Genomic DNA, 21,768 nt, shown 5'->3' with positions numbered 1-21,768 from the left:
ACATTTCTAGCAATTAGAGAAATGAAAATTAAAACTACACTGAGATTTCATCTCACTTCAGTCAGAATAGTAATGATCAAGAATACAAGGAACAATAAATGTTGGTGAGGACGTGGGGGGAAAGGCACACTCATACCCTGCTGTAGGACGGCAAATTGGGGCACCCATTATGGAAAGTTGTATGGAGATTCCTCAGAAAACTTGGAATAGAACCACCATTTGACCCAGTTATCCCACTCCTCGGTTTATACTCAAAGAACATAGTGAAATAAGACAATCCCCCCCAAAAAAACAAAGGCCAAATGTTTTCTCTGATAGGTGGATGCTCACTCACAATAAGTTGGAGAAGATGGTAGGGAAGAATAGAAGTACTTTGGATTAGACAAAGGGGAATGAAGGTAAGGGAGGGAAAATGGGAAAGGAAAGACAGTAGAATGAATTGAACATTACTATCCTATGTGCATGTATGATTACATGACCAATGTGAGTCTACATCATGTACAACAGAAGAATGAGAAGTTATACTCCATATGTGTATGTCAAAATACATTCTACTATCATGTATAACTAATTAGAACAAAATTTTTTAAAGATGTAAAAATAAATAAATAAAACACAGGCAGGATTCTGTCTGCCAGCCAAGGCATGCTGAGGCTACCAAAAGCCAGAAGAGAGGTATGGAACAGATTCTCTCTTGGCCCCCAGGAGGAACCAACCCTGCCAATACCTTGATCTTGAATTCCCAGCAACCAGAGCTAAGAGAAAATAATTTCTATTGCTGAAGCCGCCCGGATTGTGGTACTTTGTTACAGCAGCTCTAGGAAACTAATACACTCTCAAACATAGTCATTGGTGATGTCTGTGATCCCACCTCCCAGACTAGCCCTAGTTTCCTGTCTAACCAGGTCATCATGACCTGGAGCTGTACTGTCCCATAGAGGAACCACTAGTCACATGTGATTATTTAAATTTAAATACAAATAAACTGAAGTAAAACCCAGTTCTTCACCCCACACGCCACATTGCAAGTGCTCAGGGGCCACAACTGGCCCATGGCCACTGTATGGTATGGGACGGTGCAGATACTGAGGATCTTCAGCATCACAGAAAGTTCTATCAGGCAAGGCTGCAAGAGTGTGGTCACCACTCCTGTGAACTAAGGGCTCATTCGTTGATTCACGGCAGCCACACTTAGCCAGGCCCACCTCCTGCCACTCCCATACGTTCCCTTATTTCCTATGCCAAGCCACACATTCTCCTGGCCAGTACTACCACTTGTTCATGACCTTCTTCCTAAGGTTTTCTTTGGTGAGAATGCCCTTCCTACCCTGTCCCCCACCTAACCCCTGTTCCTGGCTGCCTTAGAGAACCCTGCTCTCTGCTCCGGGACCTCCAGGAAGAATCAGTGCAGCCCTCTCCCCTCCATCCGCACTTGCTGTCTCCTTGACAACATCTACTCTGTGACAGTTTCCTGCTGGTTTAGCATGAGGTGCTCTTGCTGGTCCATGAAACCCCTCATGGCAGGCACTGGGAGTCCCACTTATTTGCTTTTCTTTTTTTAATATTATTTTTTTCTCCCTGACAACAGAAAGTTGTATTATTTTTAGTGGACAAAAATATTTGTATGCTCTTGTAGAGTACAACGTGGGGTTTTGATAAGCACTGCAGAGTGATTAAGGGAAGTCAGTGAACATACCCATCATCTCATACAGCATGTGTGATTCAAATATCTAAAATCTACTCTTAGCATTTCAAAATATACACTACACTATTAACTATGGTCATCACACTGAGCAATAGAAACTCACTCCTCCTGTGTAACTGTAACTTTGTACCTTTTGAACATCCCGAAATCTCCCCTCCCCCACTCATTCCACTGACTTCTGTGAGTTCACTTTTCTTGGATTCCACATGTGAATGTGATCATGAAGCATTCTCTCTCTGAGTCTGGATTATTTCACTTAGCATACTGTCCTCCAGGTTCACCTGTGTTGTGCAAATGACAGGACTTCCTTCTTTTTCAAGGCCAAGTAGTACCCCACTCTGTCTAGATTCCATACTTTATCCTTGTATCTCAGGGTGGAGCCCAGTGCTCGACAGAGCGGAGAGCCTGGATCCGTGTCCCCTTCAGTTCGGTTCAGGTTTGGACCGGGGAGCGTACCTCTCTCTCCTGGCTCCCTCACCACCGTGGTTCCCAGTTCTGGCGCCGGCCCAGGTGTTTGCCCCAGCCCCAGGCCTCCTCCCAGAGCTGGAGAGACTTAGCGAGCCCCGAGGAGGAGGAGGAGCAGGAGCTCAGATCTGGGGAGCGGCACTGGGCAAGAGGTCCGCTGAAGCCAGCAGCCCGAGCTCCTCTCTGTAGGGGAAGGAGGGCGCCAGGCAGGAGGCGACAAGGCGGACACACTGGCCATTCTTTTTCAGGGGAACATTCTGTGACCTCTCTGGCGTCCAGAGCTGGCGGCCCTCCCAGCCTCCCACGTGGGCATTCTCCTCAGGGCACTGCCCCACGCGCCTGCCCCAGGGAGCCCTGGGCGCAGCAGAGCCTTCTGCAGCTGAGTGTCCCGTGCCTGCTGCCACAGCCCCTCACAAGGAGCGCGTCCACGCCGCGCCCTCGCTGCACCCCTGCGCTCCACGCCCACCATCCTTCCAGCTGCCTTGCTACAGACGCCTCTGTCACACTTGGTCCCCACTATGGTCACTTCCTGCCATCAGTCAGAAAACCCTGCCAGCAGACCCCTGTGGAGTGGCCTGCGCCCGCCCGCAGCCTCCAGCACTGGTCGTCACTGCCCCTGGACTCGCCGCGTCCCGGTCCCTTCCACGAGGTCCACACCAAAGCTTTCCGCCTCTGCTTTTTGGCCTTTTCCATCCATCCTGCCAGAATCCTCCTCCTAAAATACAAATGGCTCTTCTCCTGAGGCCTCCGCGCCTCCCGCTGCCCACCGAGGAAAACCAAAGGCAAACTCCCTGTGCACCACTCCCAGATCTGACCCCACTTGGCCACCTTCCCTTCCCGGGAATGCGCCATACACTTTCCCGCTCATCTGCCTTTGATCCACCTTCCATGTCCCCACCCCACACACAGGCTTCAAATTCATCTCAAAATAACATCCTCTGTGCACCCGCGGTGGAGGCAGGGACCCCTACCATCCTCACCAGGCTGCCTGGCTTCACATGCACCTCCACGCCTGTGAGCTGAGGAACCTTGAAAAATGGGTTGATTGCTGTGCCTCCGTTTCTCCATCTGCAAAGTGGGCGCATGGTGTTACCTGCAGGCAACAAGCACACAGAATGAGATGCATCCGAGTCACGCAGCGTGTGCCTGCACGTGGCTGGTTCTTCCCCCATGGGTGTGGCTCTTGTCGTCTCCCAGGCAGATTTCATCCACCCGCCTCCTCCTCCTACCACATTGTGTCTGAATCCAGCATGGCTTAACTCTCAGCTTTGTAGTAGGCTTGGTTTTTCCCATGGCAAAAGACACAGGGATCGAGTCTGGTTTTACCTGGCCCTTCCCCAGGAGGAGCTCAGAGGTGCTGGCCTTCCTCCTGCTCTTCCTCCTCAGCTCTTGCCACCACTCTCAATGAAGGCCTCCGAGGCCATAGGAGAGGGTAGAAGAGGAAGTGTGAGCAAGGAGGAGAAAAATGCGCATGCGTGTGCAGGAATATATGAAAAGATCGTGTGTGTGTGTGTGTAAGGATAAAGTGTATGTATTTGTGTGAGTCTGTATAGGAGTGTGTGTGTGAGCGTGTGTATATGTGGGTATGCCCAAGTGTGTGAGAAGGTTAGTGGGTACATGTGAGAGCATGTCGTGTGCATGTGAGTGTATGTGCAGGTCTGTGTGAGTGTGAGTGTATGCTGGACAAATCCCACGGGGCTCCATCCCCTCAGCTCTCAAAATGTCACACGGCCCCCTGCACACCAACACCATCACACAAAGCTGCAAAACCCTTGCTCCGCTTATTTCCATCCTACTTCCCCATTGCTACCTCGCAGAGAGCACACCGCTGACAAGAAATCAGGCAGGAACACAGAGCCCTTGAGTGATGCACCCCAGGTTCTTCTTGGAGGGTGCCAGTAGCCATTGGAGCCTCTCCAAGGGACTTATCCGACTGGGGGTGCAGCATTCTTCCTGCCCAATAAGATAAGCTGTGTTTCCCGCCTACGATCTGTGCCTGCATTTATCAGCAACAAATAAAACTGGCCCAAATTCTCACTGCCCCACAGCTAGTAAATGATGGAACCCAGATTCAATCCAGGAAGTGTGACCACATTGCCTGTCACGTAAAGTGTGACGGTATTGCTATGTGTGCAGTTGCTAAAGTGACCACCAGAAAGGGCTGTTTCAGGGCCCTGTCCCACCCTGGTGCTCCTCAGATCTGAGATAAAGAAGTATGTATATTCTGTGTGTGAGTGTGTGTGAGAGTGTGTGTGTGTGTGTGTGTGTGTGTGTGTGTGTGTGTGTGTGACTCAATAACAAGGAAATAAGAACTGATGACGTGGGCAAGGGTCAGAAAGAAGAGAAGAGCAGGAGCCCAGGAGGGACTCTGGTTCTTGAGTGCTCAGCCATGTCCGTCTGCAAAGCACCCTCTGGGTAGGAGCCCAGCATAACTGACCAGAGCCGGGAGGATCAGCCTAACACAGACCAGCGCCAGCTGAACCACAGGCAGCAGCAATTTGTTGCTGTGGAAGCCAAGCTGCTTGGAGCTGCCGGAGCAGCAGATGTCGGGGCAGGGCTGGGGCTGCAGGAGTTCAAGCTACCATTGGCCCATGACTGGTGTTACTCATGCTTCCAGAGGGGCTACGGGGGTGGTTCTCATAGTGGGGCCCCAGAACCACAGACAGCAGGACCCCTTGGAGGGCTTGCTAGATCACAGGTTCCTGCACCCCACCCCCTTGAATCACAGTGTCTGGGAGGTGACCCTGAAACCTCCATTTTTAACTAGCACCTTGAAGAGTTGAGGTCCCCGGAAGCAGCCCTGAGAGGATTCTTGTGCTGTGATTTATTATGGTAGTGCCCCAGCTCTAAGGGACCTGAGGAAGGAGGGAGCCGAGCAAGGCTGTGAGCTCAGGGAAAAGCTCTGCAGAGAGAGGCCTCCTGGGAATCTCTCCAGGAGCATCACCAGACTTCAGGGTCGGCCACCCAAGACATTCAGGTAGCCACATCTGATCACACCTGAGACTTTGCCAATTCGCTGGTTCAGACAGGGGCTTTCACTGGTAACACTAGTGATCCTTTGAATGAAGAATGATGGAAATGAGTTCTCCTTGTAAACTTAGAGTCCCAACATGTAGATTAGCCAAAAGAGTCTAGAAATAGACCTCACCTGGCCCGAAGGGGTATGAAACCAAGGAGACTGGAGCCTGACCCAAGGATGGCTTCTGGATGACCCCTAATCAACCCAATGTCCAGCCAGTGGTCAGGAGGATTTCTATTGCCTGATGCTGATTATCAGGGTAACCGGATCCTGCCTTTGGAACTGTGCTGTTTCTGCCTTGAGTGAACCTTCTGGGAAGGTCAGAGCACCCACAAGGACAGAGAGTAGGGGATATTTTTTAAGCTAGTGGAGCATGTGTGATCCTGTCTGTGTGGCTGTGAGGGCTGATTTAATGAGTGCAGGTCTGGATCTGGTCTGAGATGTGCTTTCGGTAGAGCACTGTGAGAGGAATGAGAGGAAACGGCTCACTTCGCTCCAGCCTCTTCAGCCCCACTCTTAACCCCAAAAAGAACCCAAGAGTTGTGCTTGAACAGATTGACCTCCGTCCGCTGTGACGAGGGGGACAACCTGGGAGTGATACACTTACTACAGGATCAACAAAAGGCATTTTCAAGTGTTCACAATAGCCTTGGGGTTCCCTAGACCACCTGCCTCAGATTATCCTGAAAATATCATCTCTGGCCCTTGCCCAGATCTGTTGAATCAGAATCAATATTGGAGGGAAGCAGAGAACTGTCAATTAGTATTTTTCATAAAGCACACCAGGGATTTTCTGCACACTAAAATCTGAGGACCACCACTAAGGAAATCTCTTCTCACCTCCCAATTCCCAGACTAGCCAGTGGCTAGTGTGGTGGAATTCCAGAGAACAAGTATTACCCATTCATCATTTTTTGACATCTTCTAGTCAACTTCTGAAAAGAAAGAGCCATCCAGTAGGTAGAAGTGGTCAGAAATAAGGTATTTGGAATTTTACAAACCCCACCATTAAGAATTCACACAGAAGGTGAATTGACCACCCAGTGCCAGCTCCCAGCTCTGCCCACCCTACAAACCTGCCCACATCCACCAAGGTCACCATCCAGTAGGTGACAGGAAGATGGCCCCTGGTGGACAGCAAGAGTCAGAAGCAAAGGCCTGACAGGAAGGAGATTTGACTGTGACTTTGGCACAATAGCTAAAACAGAGGGTCATCCCCTCTGGTGGCAGAGCCTCACCCTAAAACCTGAGAGCACTCTGAAAACAACACTGTGTTCTTCTAAATCGGGGGAGAAGCTGGAAGGAACTATAGCTAATGGCAGGAAGACAGCTTCCCAACAGAGCTTCCAGCTCTGACCCCAACAAAGATGCAGTTCAGGTTCATGCTTGTAGGACTTTGTGAAGTTCTGAAATCTAAGTAACTTCTCCCATAATTAGCAAAACCAAGATGGCAGATGGGGTGGGGAGGTGAGGGGCTTATCCCTGGTGGTGAGGAAATGGGAGCTGGGGAGAGATTGTCCTCTCTGAAGCCAGCCTTTGGGGCAGAAGCATAGCAAGGAACAGAATGGAGAGTGACAACTCCCAAAACCAGAGAAAGAACTACAGTAAGTAACAGAAATCTCAGGAGTTGCTGTCTCCTATGCATGGACTGGGAGGCAGGCCTTGAGCTGAGTGCCTCCCTCACCTGGGCCCAGCAAGCCAAAGATTATGTTCAGGTTTTCTCTTTACAGAAAAGGAAACTGAAACCCAAAGGGGTTGAATGCCCTTGGGTCACTCAGATGGAAAATGGTGGAGTCCTGGAGGTGACCTGCACAACCCAGAGTATTCCAGACACAGGGGAGACATGGCAAAGGTCCTAAAGTGGGAGGGAACAGGTGAGGCTCAAGAACCAAGGGGTGAACTATGGGAATGGAGTACAGAGCACAGGGGAAGCAGGGAGGGTGAGAGGTGAGAGGGGAGATACTGGCCAAGCTCACTCCTGGCTGGAAAGTTCTCAGAGCACAAACCACTTGTCGAATAACTGCTCCATGCCAGGCTGATGCTTGGTGCTCTCTCTGCTCCCTGAGATTTGTCAGCAGGGAAGAAAAGAAAACAAAACTTCATTAGTGGGGAACCAACTTGCAAAGTCAAGACAAAGTATATCTTGGAAGCAGACCCTGTAAACCCCACAGTCTCTGAGCCCAGTTGGTTTCAAGCTTCAATACTTGAGAAAGCAAAGGTCCAGGAAATTCCTTCCTTCTTTGCTTTCTTCCTTCCTTGTTGCTGACACCCACCAAAAGCCAGAAAGGAAGCAGTTTGCCAATCATCTTCTCCTCCATTATGTCCACAATGTTGGTCGAGAAGTGGAAATCATCATCATTCCTATTTTAAACCTGAGGAAACTGCCTAAGGTCCCAGAGCTGGTCAGCGGCCACGAGAGGACTTGAACTCAGATCTCTAAGTCTAAACACCTTGGATCTTGTTGTTTTCCCCGTACCCGATAGCCTTGCCCTAACCTTTTTCTTTTCTTAGGCAGCTGTTGAGCAAATTCAGCCAATGTCATGAGCTCTCTTCCACTCCTGCCAAGGTGCCCATCAGGAGGAGGACAGGCCAGAACAGTAAAGGACTTCGCTGGCATGCAGCCTGGGTGTACCGGGTCATGGGCCACTCCAGGGCCAGGCTCCAGCCTGAGCTAAATCTGCCCTCCTCCTTGCCACCTCTCACCCTGGCCAGGGTGCAGGAGACCAAAGGGAAGAACATGTTAGCCATCTGTAAATCTCAGGAGAGGTGTGAACACTGCAAACCAGAACACAAGGTGTACCCACTCTGGAGGGGCACCCAGGACTGGGGCTGGGGCCCAGGAAGAGGCAGCTGCCAGAAGGGCAATTAATACGGGAGGAAAAGGAAGTCAAGGGCAGAAGTACCCTCACCTGGAAAGATCAGGATATAGGTGGAGGATGGGATCGGGACACCATTTGTGGAAGGGCCAGCAGAGCGAGCATGGCTAGAATTGTCAGCCTCACCAGAGGCAGGAAAGGGAACCCACTGCCCCAGCCTCCTGAGGGTCCAGGCTGCACTGAGTGGAGGGAAGCCCTTACCCTGCCTCCCAGAGTGGAAGGGATCAAGGTGGGAAAAAGGACAAAGTTGACCTCTGAATGGAAACCTGGGGGAGGGGGTGAGTCATCTGGAAGACCCATTGGCAGCTGAACCTAGAATCCTGCCTGACCCAGAGCTTCACCATGTGTTCTTTTGGTTTCTGTGATGGTGAGATAAATAGTGAGGGAAATAAACCCAAGAAACATGCAGATCTACCCTCTCGCCTCCCTTAACCTTGCAGAAAGCAACCCCATTGGGAGATGGGGAGTCAAAGGAGTAAACATGCAAGTTCAATAGAAGGCTCCAGAATCTGCCACCATGACCAGTAGCTGGTGGCTGGCCCCACATCTTCCCACTCCCGCCCCCTGGCTTGGGAAAATTACCAGGATAAGCTGCCCCCAAGATGGGCGCCAGAACATGTCATCTGATCTCTGGAAACAGCAGCCCAACCGCTTGTCTCCACAGCTGTCAGGGAGCCTCTGCAGGACCAGGCTCTGGTGACAGGACACAAGCAGGTCACAGAGTCAGCTGGCTCTGACTTGGTGCATGCCAGAAAAGCTCCTCTGGCTTGGGGAAGTGGGGAGGAGGGGAAGGGATTTGCAAGATGGGTGCTCCTTTCTCTTCTCTCCTCTCCTCCTCTCCTTCCTCGCTCATCTAAATTTTCTCCAGACTGCAGACATTCTTTGTCCAGACTACTCACATACATGGGGCCCTTGTGACTATGACCTGGGCTGAGCAGGCCATCTTATAAGTCAGGTCAGAATTGTGTCACTTTTGGCCAAAGGCCATCCCCATTGTCCATGTACATACACAAAGTCCTTTTTGCTTGAAAAACAGATACTCGTGTGTATTGGTCTTCTCTCCAGCCCTAACCAGTGGGATGGAAGGTTTGTATATTTTGGGCTCTACATGACTCTGTTGCACCCCGAATAGCATTCTGTGTCTTTAGAGTGTTCAGCCAAGAACTGTGACTGAGTATGCACAGTAGGGATGTCCAAGGTTAACTCCCACTTGGGAAGAGACACCCAAAACCCAGGGCTAGACTCTTTACTGAAGGGCCTCCCTGCATCTTTCAGATCCAAGAGGGGAGCTGGTAGGGCTGAAACTCGTCACCTAGTGGTTGTGAGCTTCAGAAAGCAGATGACATCTGGGGAACTTGGGTCTATGGATTCCTAGTTTAGTATGTAGATTTCAAATAGAGCAGAAGAAGCCCCTGGAAGCTGAATCAAAGCACAGTGATTAGCTATCAAAAGGGCAGAAAAATGGGCTTCACCTCATCTCCACTCGACTCCAAGGCTCCTAATTGGCAGGACTGTCAATTCTACCTGTAGTTCTTACTTAACAATTATTATCTATTAATTTTAGATCAGAACAAAGGGCTAAATTTCTACTATCTAGTACCTATACAGTTGTGACAGTCTCTTCCCCTATCTGCTGGTCTGCTTCTTTCCTATAAAATACAGGGGTCTCTAAACCTTATCAGTCAACATGAGCTGATCAAGACATGCTTATGAATGAATCACAACCTTTCTTATTTTGATAATGGGAAAAGACCGAGGTGATTAGAAGGTCAGGGGACCCCTAGAAACTAAAGTGGAAGACCAATCCCAAATGGAAAAATCAGAAAGAAGAAGTGGCAGAGAACAGAAGACAAACTTCCAAAGCCTGAGTCAGGGAATCTAGAAGAGGCACTATGCTGTGAATTTCCAACAAGGCCAGGCCATATGCTGCTTTCCATCATTTATGAAATTGGTCTGTGTAGGTTTGGTGTGTGCACTTTGTGTGTGTATATGTGTGCGTTGTGTGATCTGATATTTCCTTCCCAGGGGGTTAGGAACATATCAGTGTCTGACAACATGTACCCAGAATATAGGTCACAGAATCATAGGACATTTTGCAGGAAAAGGCATTTGAGGACACACACTCATAGATACACACACAGGATGGTTTAATAAATGCGCATTGAAAGAGGACATGCATTCCCATTTTAAGGAATTGCTCATCTATTCAACAATTATTGCATACCTATTATATGCTGGGCCCTGGGCTAAAATTAGACCAGATGCACATATTCATCTGCTGGAGCAGAGAAAACTTGATTTAGGGCTGTTTAGTCATTTAATCAACAAGCTAAACTATTTTTAAAATAGTCCTGAGCGATGAATTTGTTTTCCCTCCACTGGGCCAACCAGGCACATGGGCCTTGGCATAAAAACGTCCTGAGATCCAAGTAGGGGTGAGGCATGTGGCTAAAAAGACCTTCAAGCACTTCCAGTCCTTTCCACGTTCCTGGAATGTTTTTAAGGAAAGAAGGAGAAAAAGAAACATCCTTTGGATGCACTGATATGAACCCCTATGTACTTGACTCTGTCTCCTCAGACATGGCTGGCCAAACAGTTTGCTAAAAATATAATGAAAGAAGGCAGGCGTGCGTGAGAGGGAGTGCAGAAAGAGTTTAAATCTAACCCTGCTCCTTCCTGACTGCCTCACACCCATAAATTTACCACAGCACCTGGACGTATCACTATCTGACTCTCTGTGCAGACATTTGGGGGGCACTAAACTTGGGTAAACATTTCTTAAGTAAAAGGGGAAAGTACTATCATTTCTATTCTTCCTTGAGCTCAAAAGTCTCTGAGAAACTTTCTCTAGCTTCAAGCAAGTCTTTGTCCTAGATGGCTGCTCTGGAGGATGAGTACCATGGCTAGAGTGGGCTGGGGAATGGTGTTGGAGCCAACGTGGGTCTGTTTCTCCAATCTGTGGGCAGCTCATCCGGGCTGGGGTTAGTTTGTCCAAAGGGAACAGAGGAAGAGAGTCCAGCAGAAGCTGGTTGTGCAGCAGAGGGGTTAGATAACTGGGCTCCCTGAGGCCGGCTTCAGTTCTACCCTTTCAGCCAAACCCAAAGGTTACTGGAGCAGGCTGGGCCTTCTTGGGTGAGGAGAGCTGAGTCATCCATGGGAAGGGACAGCAGTAGCTATAAATTATCCTGTGTTTAAGGATGGCTTTCTAAAACCTTGGCTTGGGGCTTAGAGTCTTTATTTATAACTCTCACAAGAATATTTTTCAAACTCATGACAGTGCACTCTGTATTGCTTTGGGGACACTCCAAGCACCTGGTCACTTCTATAATGAGCCCGGCAGGTGACAAGTCCCTGAAGGCCTTGAGTCTGCTATGACTCAACCCACACGTACATCTCCTCACTGCCAAGGCCAAGACCCCATCTCGTGCGCAGAAGTACAGCCAATTCTGTTGGCACGGCACTGCACGTAGACCCACGTGTAGCGTTAGCCAGAATCACATGTAAACCACTACAAGGTCCCTGGAGCTCATGCACTTCAGAGACAGCTTCTGCTCACCATGAAACTGAAGAATTACAACACAGAGAATTACCCCTCAGGCTAAAGAGCCCCTCCAGGAGTCCGATGCCCACCTCTCTGGCTCAACAGCTTTTGGCAGGTGACTGAACTTTGCACTTTGGCAATTTGGGTGGTGTTGCTACTTGTACCTTACAAGGTGGACCTAGAGAGGAACCATAGAACAGAAGCTGCCAAGAAGTTCATAATCCTGAGAATGACTCTGGTCATATCCTTACCAGTTAGGTGAAACAGCCTTGTAGACCACAGTTCTCCCTCTTGGATTATCCACAAAAGAGAAAAAAAAAATTGTTGAGCAGAGGTGAAACAGGGTAAGCTCGTCTCTCCTGCTACTAAATATTAGTACCCTTGATCCCTCCTTCGTCCACACTAACATGGCTTCTGTATCTTTCACCTCTCTAGTCTTTTCTTTTTCCTTCCCTACTTTGTAATTAGATAATTTTGTATATCTTGATAGACTAATGTTTGGTATTTACTTCCCTTGATTTATTTACCATTATTTATTCTTTTCAAAGCCTTTCTAAAATAGAAAAGGGAGCCCCATTTTCCCCACTTGACTGAGAAAGAACCCGATGCCTGGACCACAGGTGGCTGTGGCTGGTAATGAATCTGAGGCCAAGTCCCCACCCCAGACCCTGCCTAGCAACTTAATTCCGAGACAGTGAACCCAGGACTGCTGTGGCCCCTCCAATTCATGCAGCCCTGTGTCTGCACCCTGAGCTCTGTGCCTCCTCACCCAGGTGATACAGACTCGACCCACATCTCACTCTCCTGGGAAGTGGTACTCCATAAGGCTTTGAGGCTAGGTCTTATTGTATCATCTTCAATTGTCAGTAGAAGGGATGGCTAGGGCTCTACGTGAGAAATGCTGTTTTTGATGGAACCATAATCCTGGAATTGTGCAAAAATGCCAAAGTCCTACATCAGCTTCCATAGTACTTCCCCAGTCCCTCTGTCTCCTTCTCCCTTATGAGCATAAACCATGCACACACCTCTTGTTCCACCATCATCTCTAGCTCTCTTCCAAGCACAAGGAGATGCAAGAAATCACTTCTTCATCCCACATCAGCAAACCATCTTTTCCCCAATAATCAAATATTCCTTGAATTTCCACTTCTTCCACAAGTGTTTCCAGATAAACCGTTTTATCTATCAGCTTTATGAGGTACTAATTCTTGACACAAATACCTCCTCCTTATCTTGTCCTTCCAATGTTTATAATTCAGTTGTGCTGTTCCTGCAATGGGGTGCAAGCCAGGGGCTTGCATTTGTCCTTCCAGTTCTCTCTCCGACCTTCTCCCTCCTTCTCTGAGCCTCAGGAGGCCAACCCCACCTTAAGAGGATCCCTTATTCAATGGTATTCATTTGAATCTCTCCAATAGAACCCCTGAAGGTCAAAGAGAGTGAAGAAAGTCAAGTCTAGGAATCGATTCCCCTATCCCCCAGGATGACTGGCTCCTCTGCCGAAAGAATGCCGCAGCTGTCGCCTGATGCTCTCCGTAGAGCCACTGTATTAGTGTCCTGAGGCTGCTATAACAAATAACGATAAACTTGGTGGCTTAAAAACAATAGTTTTATTCCCACGGTTCCAGGAGGCCAGAAGTCTGGAATCAAGATGTTAGTGGAGCCAAGTTTCCCCTGGAAGTTCTGAGGGAGAACGTGCTCTTTACCTCCTCTCCCGCCCGGTGGCTGTCAGCATCCCTTGAATTGTGGCCTCATCGCTCCAGTCTCTGCATCTGTGGCCAGTCACTGTACCTTCTCCTCTTTTATCTGACTCAACTCTGGTCATTGGACTCAGGGTCCTCCTCATATCAAAGTCCTTAACTAAATTAGATCCTTAAAGATACTTTTTTTTTTTTTTCTTTCACCAATAAGGTCACGTTCACAGTAACAGGGATTAGGAGGTGAACATATCTAGGGGGACACCATTCGGCCCTCTCTGGGTTCCAGTAATTGTTCTCTCCTTGCTTTACAGTGGGATTGTAGGTGGGATTGTATTACTACTCCAGGGCCCTGGGCTCTCAGTGCCTGGGTTCCTTTTAACCTACCCGTGTTTTTGTAAAGAAATCTGTTTACTAAATTCTGACTTCCCAGCTTGAGTGAGAAGTCCGTCTACTGTCAGGACCCTGGCTGATATAGGCCTCTTTAGGTAAAGCTTCAGGGGAAAGAGAGAGTGTCACTCACCCCACGCAGCCCCTTGGCAAAGCGAGGGAAGTCAGGACCCAGAGTCCAGGAGTAGAACATAGCAGACAGGTCATGCACCTCACGCACAATTCCTGCCTGAACTCGGCCACATAAGTGAAATCAAGTAGAACCCAAAGGATTCCAGGTTCCTTCCAACACTCGCTGTGATGAGGGTCCAATCAGAACTCCATAATCCTCCCTTTTCAGAGGTTTTATTTTCCCACAGTTTCAGTTACCCATGGTCAACCGCAGTCCAAAAGTATTAAAAGGAAAATTCTAGAAATAAACAATTCATAAATTTTAAATTCTGTGCCATTCAGAGTAGCTAGATAAAAATTATTGAGCCACCCCACTCTTGTCCCACCTGGGATGTGAATCACCCCTTTTTCCAGACTAGGCTACCTCAATGTTGACCACTTTTTACTGGATCGAGTGTGGTGGCATCACAGTGCGTGTGTTCACTGGCCTTATTTTACTTAATAAGATTCCCAAAGCACAAAAGAAGTGATGCCAGCAATTCAGATACACTAAAGAGAAGTCATAAAGTGTTCCTTTAAGTGAAAAGATGAAAGTTCTTGACTTAATTTGCTGAGGTTGCAAAAATCTGCAGTAAGACCAAATCTCTCTGTGAAATGGTAAAGAAGAAAAAAGAAATCCATGCCAGAAAAGGGAGAGTACAGAACATTTAGATATTTAGGGAAGAGAACCAACCCCAGACAAAGCCTAAGTTCCTTCTGAGGCTGGGTTTGTTTTTAATGATCTTTTAATGATCTTGCTGATAAAGTCTGCCAGCAAATTCTACTAAGGCAGTGGAGTTGTGCTGAAATGTTTCCCTCTGCGAGGACTCAGGGGTACAGGATTACAACTGCAGTTGCTTCTTCAGTGCCCACCCTGCCTACCCTATTCCCAACACAGCTAAGTGATTTACACTGGACCCACAGGCCAAGGTGCAAGCTCACCACAAAATAAAAGAAATGAATTGATTTTTTTTCTTTCATTGGCAATGGAATCATGGCAAATGTCACTTAAATTTTTCCTTGCTGACATCCACAGATCCATGACCATCAGAAATCACAGTGGGAAAAAGAGGTGGAGTCAGAGCTCAAGAAGAGAAGGAAGATGGGAGAGAAATGTTACAATTTGGTAAAAAGAGGGGGTCAGGAAACCTCGCTTTTTCTAACCACCAGAACCTCTGGCTGGCACTTTCCTTGCCTCCTGGTGCTGGGAGCAGAGATCCGACACCTCAGGTTCACTGATGGAACCCTGACAAACAGACCAGGTAGGAGCTAGTGGACCCAGGTGGGATTCGGCAGGAGGAACTAATAGAAAAAAAAGAGAAACAGGCATGTAGTATTATTTGACTAAACAGGCTCCTGCTCTGTGAAGTTGTCTCTGAACTTCTCACCCCACCCATCCTCATCAGCTCCCTTACTGTGACTTCACTTTCTACAATTTTATTATCCTAGGACATCTCGGTCAGTATAGTATAATAAGGTATTTCAAGAGAGAGAGACTATGTTCACATAACTTGTATTACAGTATATTGTTGTAATTGTTCTGTTTTATTATTAGCTATTGTTAATCTCTCACTGTGCCTAATTAACAAATTAAACTTTATCATAGTCATATGTACATAGGAAGAAACAGTATGTGTGGGCTTCCATACTTTCGAGCATCAACTGGGAGTCTTGGTAGACTTCTCCAGTGGATAAGGGGGAACTACCATTCTCTTCCTCTATCTTGCTGCAACTGCTTGTGGCAAGAACCATTATAGAGGACTAATCGTTGTCTGTGTATCATAATGGCACATGTGTCTAAAATAGAGTACAAAAGCTGTCAACAATTCTTGGCCATCAAGAGGTGGAGCCTCACTTGTCAATAAATGAATGGAAATGGAGAACATCATGCTAAGTGAAATACCAGACTTAGGAAAATCAGGAGCCAACTGTTTTCTGTCATATGGAAGCTAGAGTAAAATAAGGGAAAGAAGGCCAGTAGGCTGAGCAGGGAGAAGGGATTAGGTATCACAAAGATATAGGAAAGATCAGTGGGGTAAAAGAAGAAGGTCAAGGGGGAGAGAAGAGGATGGAAAGGGGAGGAAGTAAGGAACGCATTTAACACAATCAAGTTATATGCATATATAAATATACCAGATGGACTTTTACCTTTATATATAAGTAGAAAGTACCAATAAAAAATAAATAAATGAAAGAAAGATCAGTAGAGTAGAGAAGAGAGAATGGGGAGACAGAAGAGGAGAGAGAAAGTGGGGAGACAGGGATTGAAGTCAAATTCCACGCATGTATGATTTTGTCATATGAACCCAATTACCAGGTATAGCCATAATGTTCTAATATAAAATAATCAATTTGGGCTGGGGATATAGCTCAGTTGGTAGAGTGCCTGCCCTGCACACACCAGGCCTGGGTTCAATCCCCAGAACCACACACACAAAAATAATAACAATAAATTTTAAAAATAGGTGGAACTTCTCCCCCATCCTTCAAGTTCAGGTTGGCTTTATAACTTGCTTTGGGCAATAGAATGTGGCCAGAAGCCACACCATCATCTGTATCATCAGATGGATACCAAGCCTGGGCTCAAGAGGCCTAGCATGCTGTCCCACCCCTACCACCTAAAGAAGCTCAAGTTCACCTGCAGGAGGAAAGAAATCCTGCAAGCCACCACTGACCAGCAGCTGACCCACCACCAGTCCACAGCACATGAACTGGGGTAAGTAGCACCTGGTCCAGTTCAGACTCCTCCATGGCAGTAAGGGAATGTTGTCACAGATTGCAAATAGACCTCCAGGGTGGTTCATCCTGAAAAAGCTAACCTATGCAATATCTCTGTCCCCCACTAGCAAGGGAGGGCCAAGAAGGCTGTTAATCTCCGGTCTCTCTATATCACTCTTCCACTTACAGACCTGAGACATTCCAAATTCTCAGCCCAGGCTCACAGAACAGAGCAGCATAGAGTGGAGTGGAATGGAACTCTCAGCCATTGGTAAAGGGCAGAGCTACCACGAAACACCCCATGCGTGCACTAATGTCACTACCTGGCTCTTCTCCACCTCCCCAAGGCAAGTGCTTGGGAAAAAGGTTACCTGATCACCACCGCCTTTGTCTATCAGTTCACTCAGAGCTGGATTAATCCCTGCTCAGTTTCAACCCCCACCTCCTGCCACCCCATCCCCAGTCTGGCTGCCCAGATGATGTAAGCAGTAACCAATCTTGCAGCCAGCACAGTCAGCCGGCTGGCTCACTTCCGTGTCCATTAAGGAAATCAGACACTTTAGAAAGAACTGGAAAATATTACCAGTCACCCACTCCACTCAACTCCCCCTCCCCCACCCCTTGCCCAGTCCACACTCCCTGGCCATATACACACTTACCTCACCCGAAGAGACCAGAGATAGGAAATACTAAGATCAAAGAAAGAAGAAAGTAGAATTGTAGCACCATAGGCCTCAAGGGCTAAGTCATAAGACTTCTTCAGGCACAAGAATAGATTGTGGGAGAGAAATTGGAGGCATCCAGAGAGCCCTGCTGGACCATCCCTGGTACCCTCTACTTCAGGACCTTGGCCACTTGACACAAATGAAATGGCAAAGAGGGGTTAGCATCAGTGCTGTGGAGGGGACCACACAGAGGATCCCCATCGCTTATTTGAAGTTGTCAGAATTCCCGTGAAAAGGACATGGTGGAGATTCAAAGCTGATGACTTAAATACAGGCAGAGGACCTCGCCCGTTTGGTGAGTTCAGGGTTTTCAAAAGTTTTCAACACCTGTAATATTTCTCCCAACAATAAGTGGAGATATAGAGAATTCCGCCATTATAGTCAGCCTTCCTACCTTGGGAACTTTGGAAGGAAGTCATACTCCAGGTTGGACCCTCAAAGCTACAAGGCCCAAAACCTTTCACCTTCCTAGGCCTCAGTTTCCTTACCTGCAAGTAGAAGTGAAAAATGTACCCCTACCTCACAGACCTATGAAGTAGAATAAGATCATGTCAATAAAAGCCAGTCGCACAATAGCTTATGAAAAAATAAGCGTTGAACAGGAATTCTCTATACTTTTCACTCAGTTTTGTTATGACCCTTAAAGTACTCTAAAAAAATAAAGTTTATTTTTTAAAAAGGACAAATATAAAGTTGAAGGGATGCTTGTTTTGGTTTGGATTTCAAATGCTTTTCAAAAGGTCTGTATGCTAAAGTCTTGGTCACCAGTCTGTGGTGATGCTGGGAGGTGGGACCTGGTAGAAGGGAGTTAGGTCACTGGGGCTGTGCCCTCGAAGGGGACGTTGAAACCCTTACTCCTTCCACACTCTCTCTGCCTCCTGGCCTCCACGAGGTGAGCAGCTTCACTCCACCTTGCACCCTCTGCCATGATGTGCTGCCTCCACATAGCCCAAAGAGCAACAGAGCCAAGAAATCCCTGGGCCGAAACTTCTGCAACCAGGAGCCAAAGTAAATCTTTCCTCCTTTTAAGTTGGTTATCCCAGGTATTTGTCACAGTGATGGAAAGCTGACTGGCACAATGCTCAGTGGTTGGGCCTCATTTATTCAATGCATGCAGCTCCCTGGAAAGGAAGAGCCAAATTGCCAGTGGCCTTTGTAGCTTAGGAAGTCTGTGAAAAAGCAGATTCTTAATCAATCAGGGTGAGGGGATGTATTTACTCTGGAAAAGGCTCTGGCAGTCCCAGCCTAGAGATAAATTTTGAACAAGGGATGAGAGACAGCACCTTGGAAGGAAAATGACTCTCAGTGGCCATGCATGTTTCTCTCCAGCTCTGGGCCAAATACTGAGGAAGGCTATTGAAGGAAGGGAGGACACTGAGCCAGGTGACTCTTACTCTGTCTCTCTGACACGCCTCCCACCTACTTCTAACAGATGCGTCCCTCTTGCTCGGGGATGTCCTCCTTCAGCCCACCCCACGCCACTCATACTCTACCAGAGGCCACCAGCCATGAAAAGCTGCTTCTGTCACCTCAGCTTGGGCACGCGATTCAAGGTGGGCCGATGCTGGCCTAGCACTTTCTGAGTCAGACCTCTCGAGGAAAGGTGCTTCGCTTCCTCTTCAGGGTAAAGATGGCCGATGTGGAACTCGTGGTTGCTGGCCCCGTTGGTTCCAACCTCAAAAAGAAAGTCGGTCTGGGTGAACAAGATGGGCGCATGGGCAGAAATCCCTGTGAGGGGCAGTGAGTCCTAGCCCTTCGTCTTTTCCCTGTCCCCAGTTGTCCATGAGGCCAACAAATCCCTTCTAGCCTGGGCTGATGATGGAAATTCTGCTATTTGTAACTAGAACAATCCTGGCTACTACAACCCTGTCTCTTTCCTCAAAAATCGTAACTCACTGGAAAAGAGGACATTACCAACAAAGCAGTTAGAAAGTCATGCAAGATATCCCTAGATGGGGGTAGTTTTGAGTGAACTTGTCTTTGTATCTCCCCCCCCTTCCTCCCTTCCTTCTTCCCTTTCTCCCTTTCTTCCTCCCTTCCTCCCTCCCTTCCTTCCTTTCCCTCTTTCGTTTATGGACACTTAAACTAGCTTAGACTATAGGAATATTTATATGCAGAACTAAAAAATATAAAGAAAAATAAATATTCCCTTAAAATATATGTTTCCTTAGAATTTTGGAGGAAAATTCTTTAGGAATCTCTCCTTTGGGCTCTGTGTTCCATCTCCAGCACCACTTAAAAAAGAAAAAAGAACGGGAAACTCTCCTTTTATAGAACACTCAGTTTAATCATAGAACATTTTCTAGAACCTTGGAAGATCCTCATGTCACCTGTCACCCCTGAGGATTCCGTCCCACTTCATTCCAGAGTAGCAAAGCTGATTCAGCTTCCAAAGCTCTCCCCCAAAGAGCATCCCACAACCTCCCTTCCCTTGCCCCATTCCGGTACTTAAACCCATCCTCCCCCGCCCGCCCCTGCTCCCTTCCTGAGCACCTGTTGCTACAACAAAGAGAAGCTCAGCACTGAAATTTCTGGGCTTGTCCAGGTGATAAACTGAGTCCATTCAGAAGAGATAATGCCATTTGTTGGTTTAGCTGCTTTCAATCATCAGGGAAAGCTCTGGGTGGGGAGAGGTATTCAGAGAGCTCTGTGGATATAAAAAGGTGATTATATTTAAATAGGAGACCTGTCACTAAGCAAAGCACTCCACCAGCTGACATGCAGGCAACTTCAATGGCCAAAGTACAGCAGGCAGGATTTGTGTGACTCTGAGCTCAGACAGCTGCAGCTCTCCTAAGGGTGCAGGCCTTTTTCTGTCCCTCCGTTCTGACAGAAGAGGCCTCAGGCCACCCAGCACACAGGCTGTCTTGCAAGGAACTTTGTCACCCTGTATAAACTAGCAATTCAGGCTGCTGCCCTCAGTCTCTGGGAAGTCAGGTCTGCAGGAACTCCTCAAAGACCTGAAGGTTTAGGAACTGTGGACACAACTAATTTGAATACTTAGAGACTGGGGTGTAGCTCAGAGCTTTATTTGCCTGGTTTTGCTATTCTAGAGCAGGGTCAACAAACCTTTTAGGCAAAAACTTTGGGGTCAATACCTTGGGGTATGCAGGCCATGCAGGCTCCAGCATAGCTACTCTACCCTGCTCTTGTGGAGTAAAAACAACCACGGGACAAGGAATGAGTATGGCTACACGCCAACAAAACTTTATTGAGGGACATGGACACTTGACTTTCACATCAAGTTTACATGCTGTGAAATATTATTCTTAAATCAGATGCGGTGGCACTTGCCTGTAATCCCAGCGACTTGGGAGGCTGAGGCAAGAAGATTGCAAGTTGAAAGCCAGCCTCAGCAATTTAGTGAGACCCTGTGCAACTTGGTGAGACTCTGTCTCAAAACAAAAAGGACTGTGGATGTGGCTCAGTGGTTAAGTGCCCCTGGGTTTAACCCTGGTACCAAAAAAAAAAAAGAAGAAGAAGAAAAGAAATATTATTCTTTTGATTTTTTTCAACCATTCAAAAATATAAGTCATTCTTAGTTCATGAGTTGTACAGAAACAAAAGACGAGAAAGATTTGGCTCATACACCATAGTTTATTAACCTATTTCAAAGGGTCCTATTTGGGAGAGAAAAACTTACAGGGCAGATTATCTGATTTAGCTCCACAAAGAGTCCTAAATATATAAACTGTGGTTAATACCTTGCATATACACAGCACTATAATATTAACAAAACACATCTATGGTCTTATTCAAAACCCACTGCCACCCTGTGAGTAAGGTTTAGGTTAACATCTAGATGGAAAAACTGAGGGTCAGATCTGCATATCCAGAAGCACACAGTAAGTAGGACCAAGTTCACACACATATTCCACCTCCAAAGATGGAGTTCTTCCCACTCCATCTTGGAGAAGGTTAGATTGTTGAATTCACTTCATCAAGTACTTATAAGGACTTTGGAGGCAGTATATGGCGGCTAAGACCTGGGCAAAGACACAGAAGCAGGAGAGTCAGGGCCTCTTGGGTGTTCCTATTTTCCTTAAGGTCAAGGACACACAGGAAACTGATAGTTAATCTTCTCATCAGGAGCAGGATTTGCCCTACCCCAGGGCACAGAAGAAGCCAAGTCCTAGAGTCGGGTGTGATAACCCAGCCCCGGTCACCATGGCTGATGCTTGGATTCGTAAACCTCCAGAAGCTCAGCAAGTTTCTCTGGAGATTCAGAGGTCAGTCAAAGATCTTTCTCAGATGTCCGACCCAGAATTTCCACGGTGGAGTAGGCTCCACCCAGGAGAACGCCCTACCCCAGACATTCTTCCACCTGAGAATCACTTCAGTTTTATGCCATTCTTTAGACAAGTCACTGGACACAGCAGGCAGCTATAGGTTCTTATCTCCACTGTGGTGCCACTCTGTGGTCTGACTTTTGGCCAGTCCCTTCCTGTTTCCATGTCATATTGATCTGTAAGACAGGGTAGTAAT

General features: G+C 47.5%; 1 long non-coding RNA gene across 1 annotated transcript in view; it reads right to left on the bottom strand.

The window, feature by feature from the left end:
- Positions 1 to 21,768, bottom strand: part of LOC124980818 (uncharacterized) — a 58,797-nt gene that overhangs the window by 14,990 nt on the left and 22,039 nt on the right. Inside the window, exons 2-3 of the long non-coding RNA XR_007107877.1 lie at positions 19,777 to 19,930; positions 18,813 to 18,958 (exon numbers count right to left, since the gene is read on the bottom strand). This is a non-coding gene — a long non-coding RNA (uncharacterized LOC124980818). The remainder of the gene's footprint in view (positions 1 to 18,812; positions 18,959 to 19,776; positions 19,931 to 21,768) is intronic.

This window comes from Sciurus carolinensis, chromosome 3 (genome assembly GCF_902686445.1).
Source record: "Sciurus carolinensis chromosome 3, mSciCar1.2, whole genome shotgun sequence".
Taxonomy (NCBI): Eukaryota; Metazoa; Chordata; class Mammalia; order Rodentia; family Sciuridae; genus Sciurus; species Sciurus carolinensis.
This window is presented reverse-complemented; position numbering and strand designations above follow the sequence as displayed.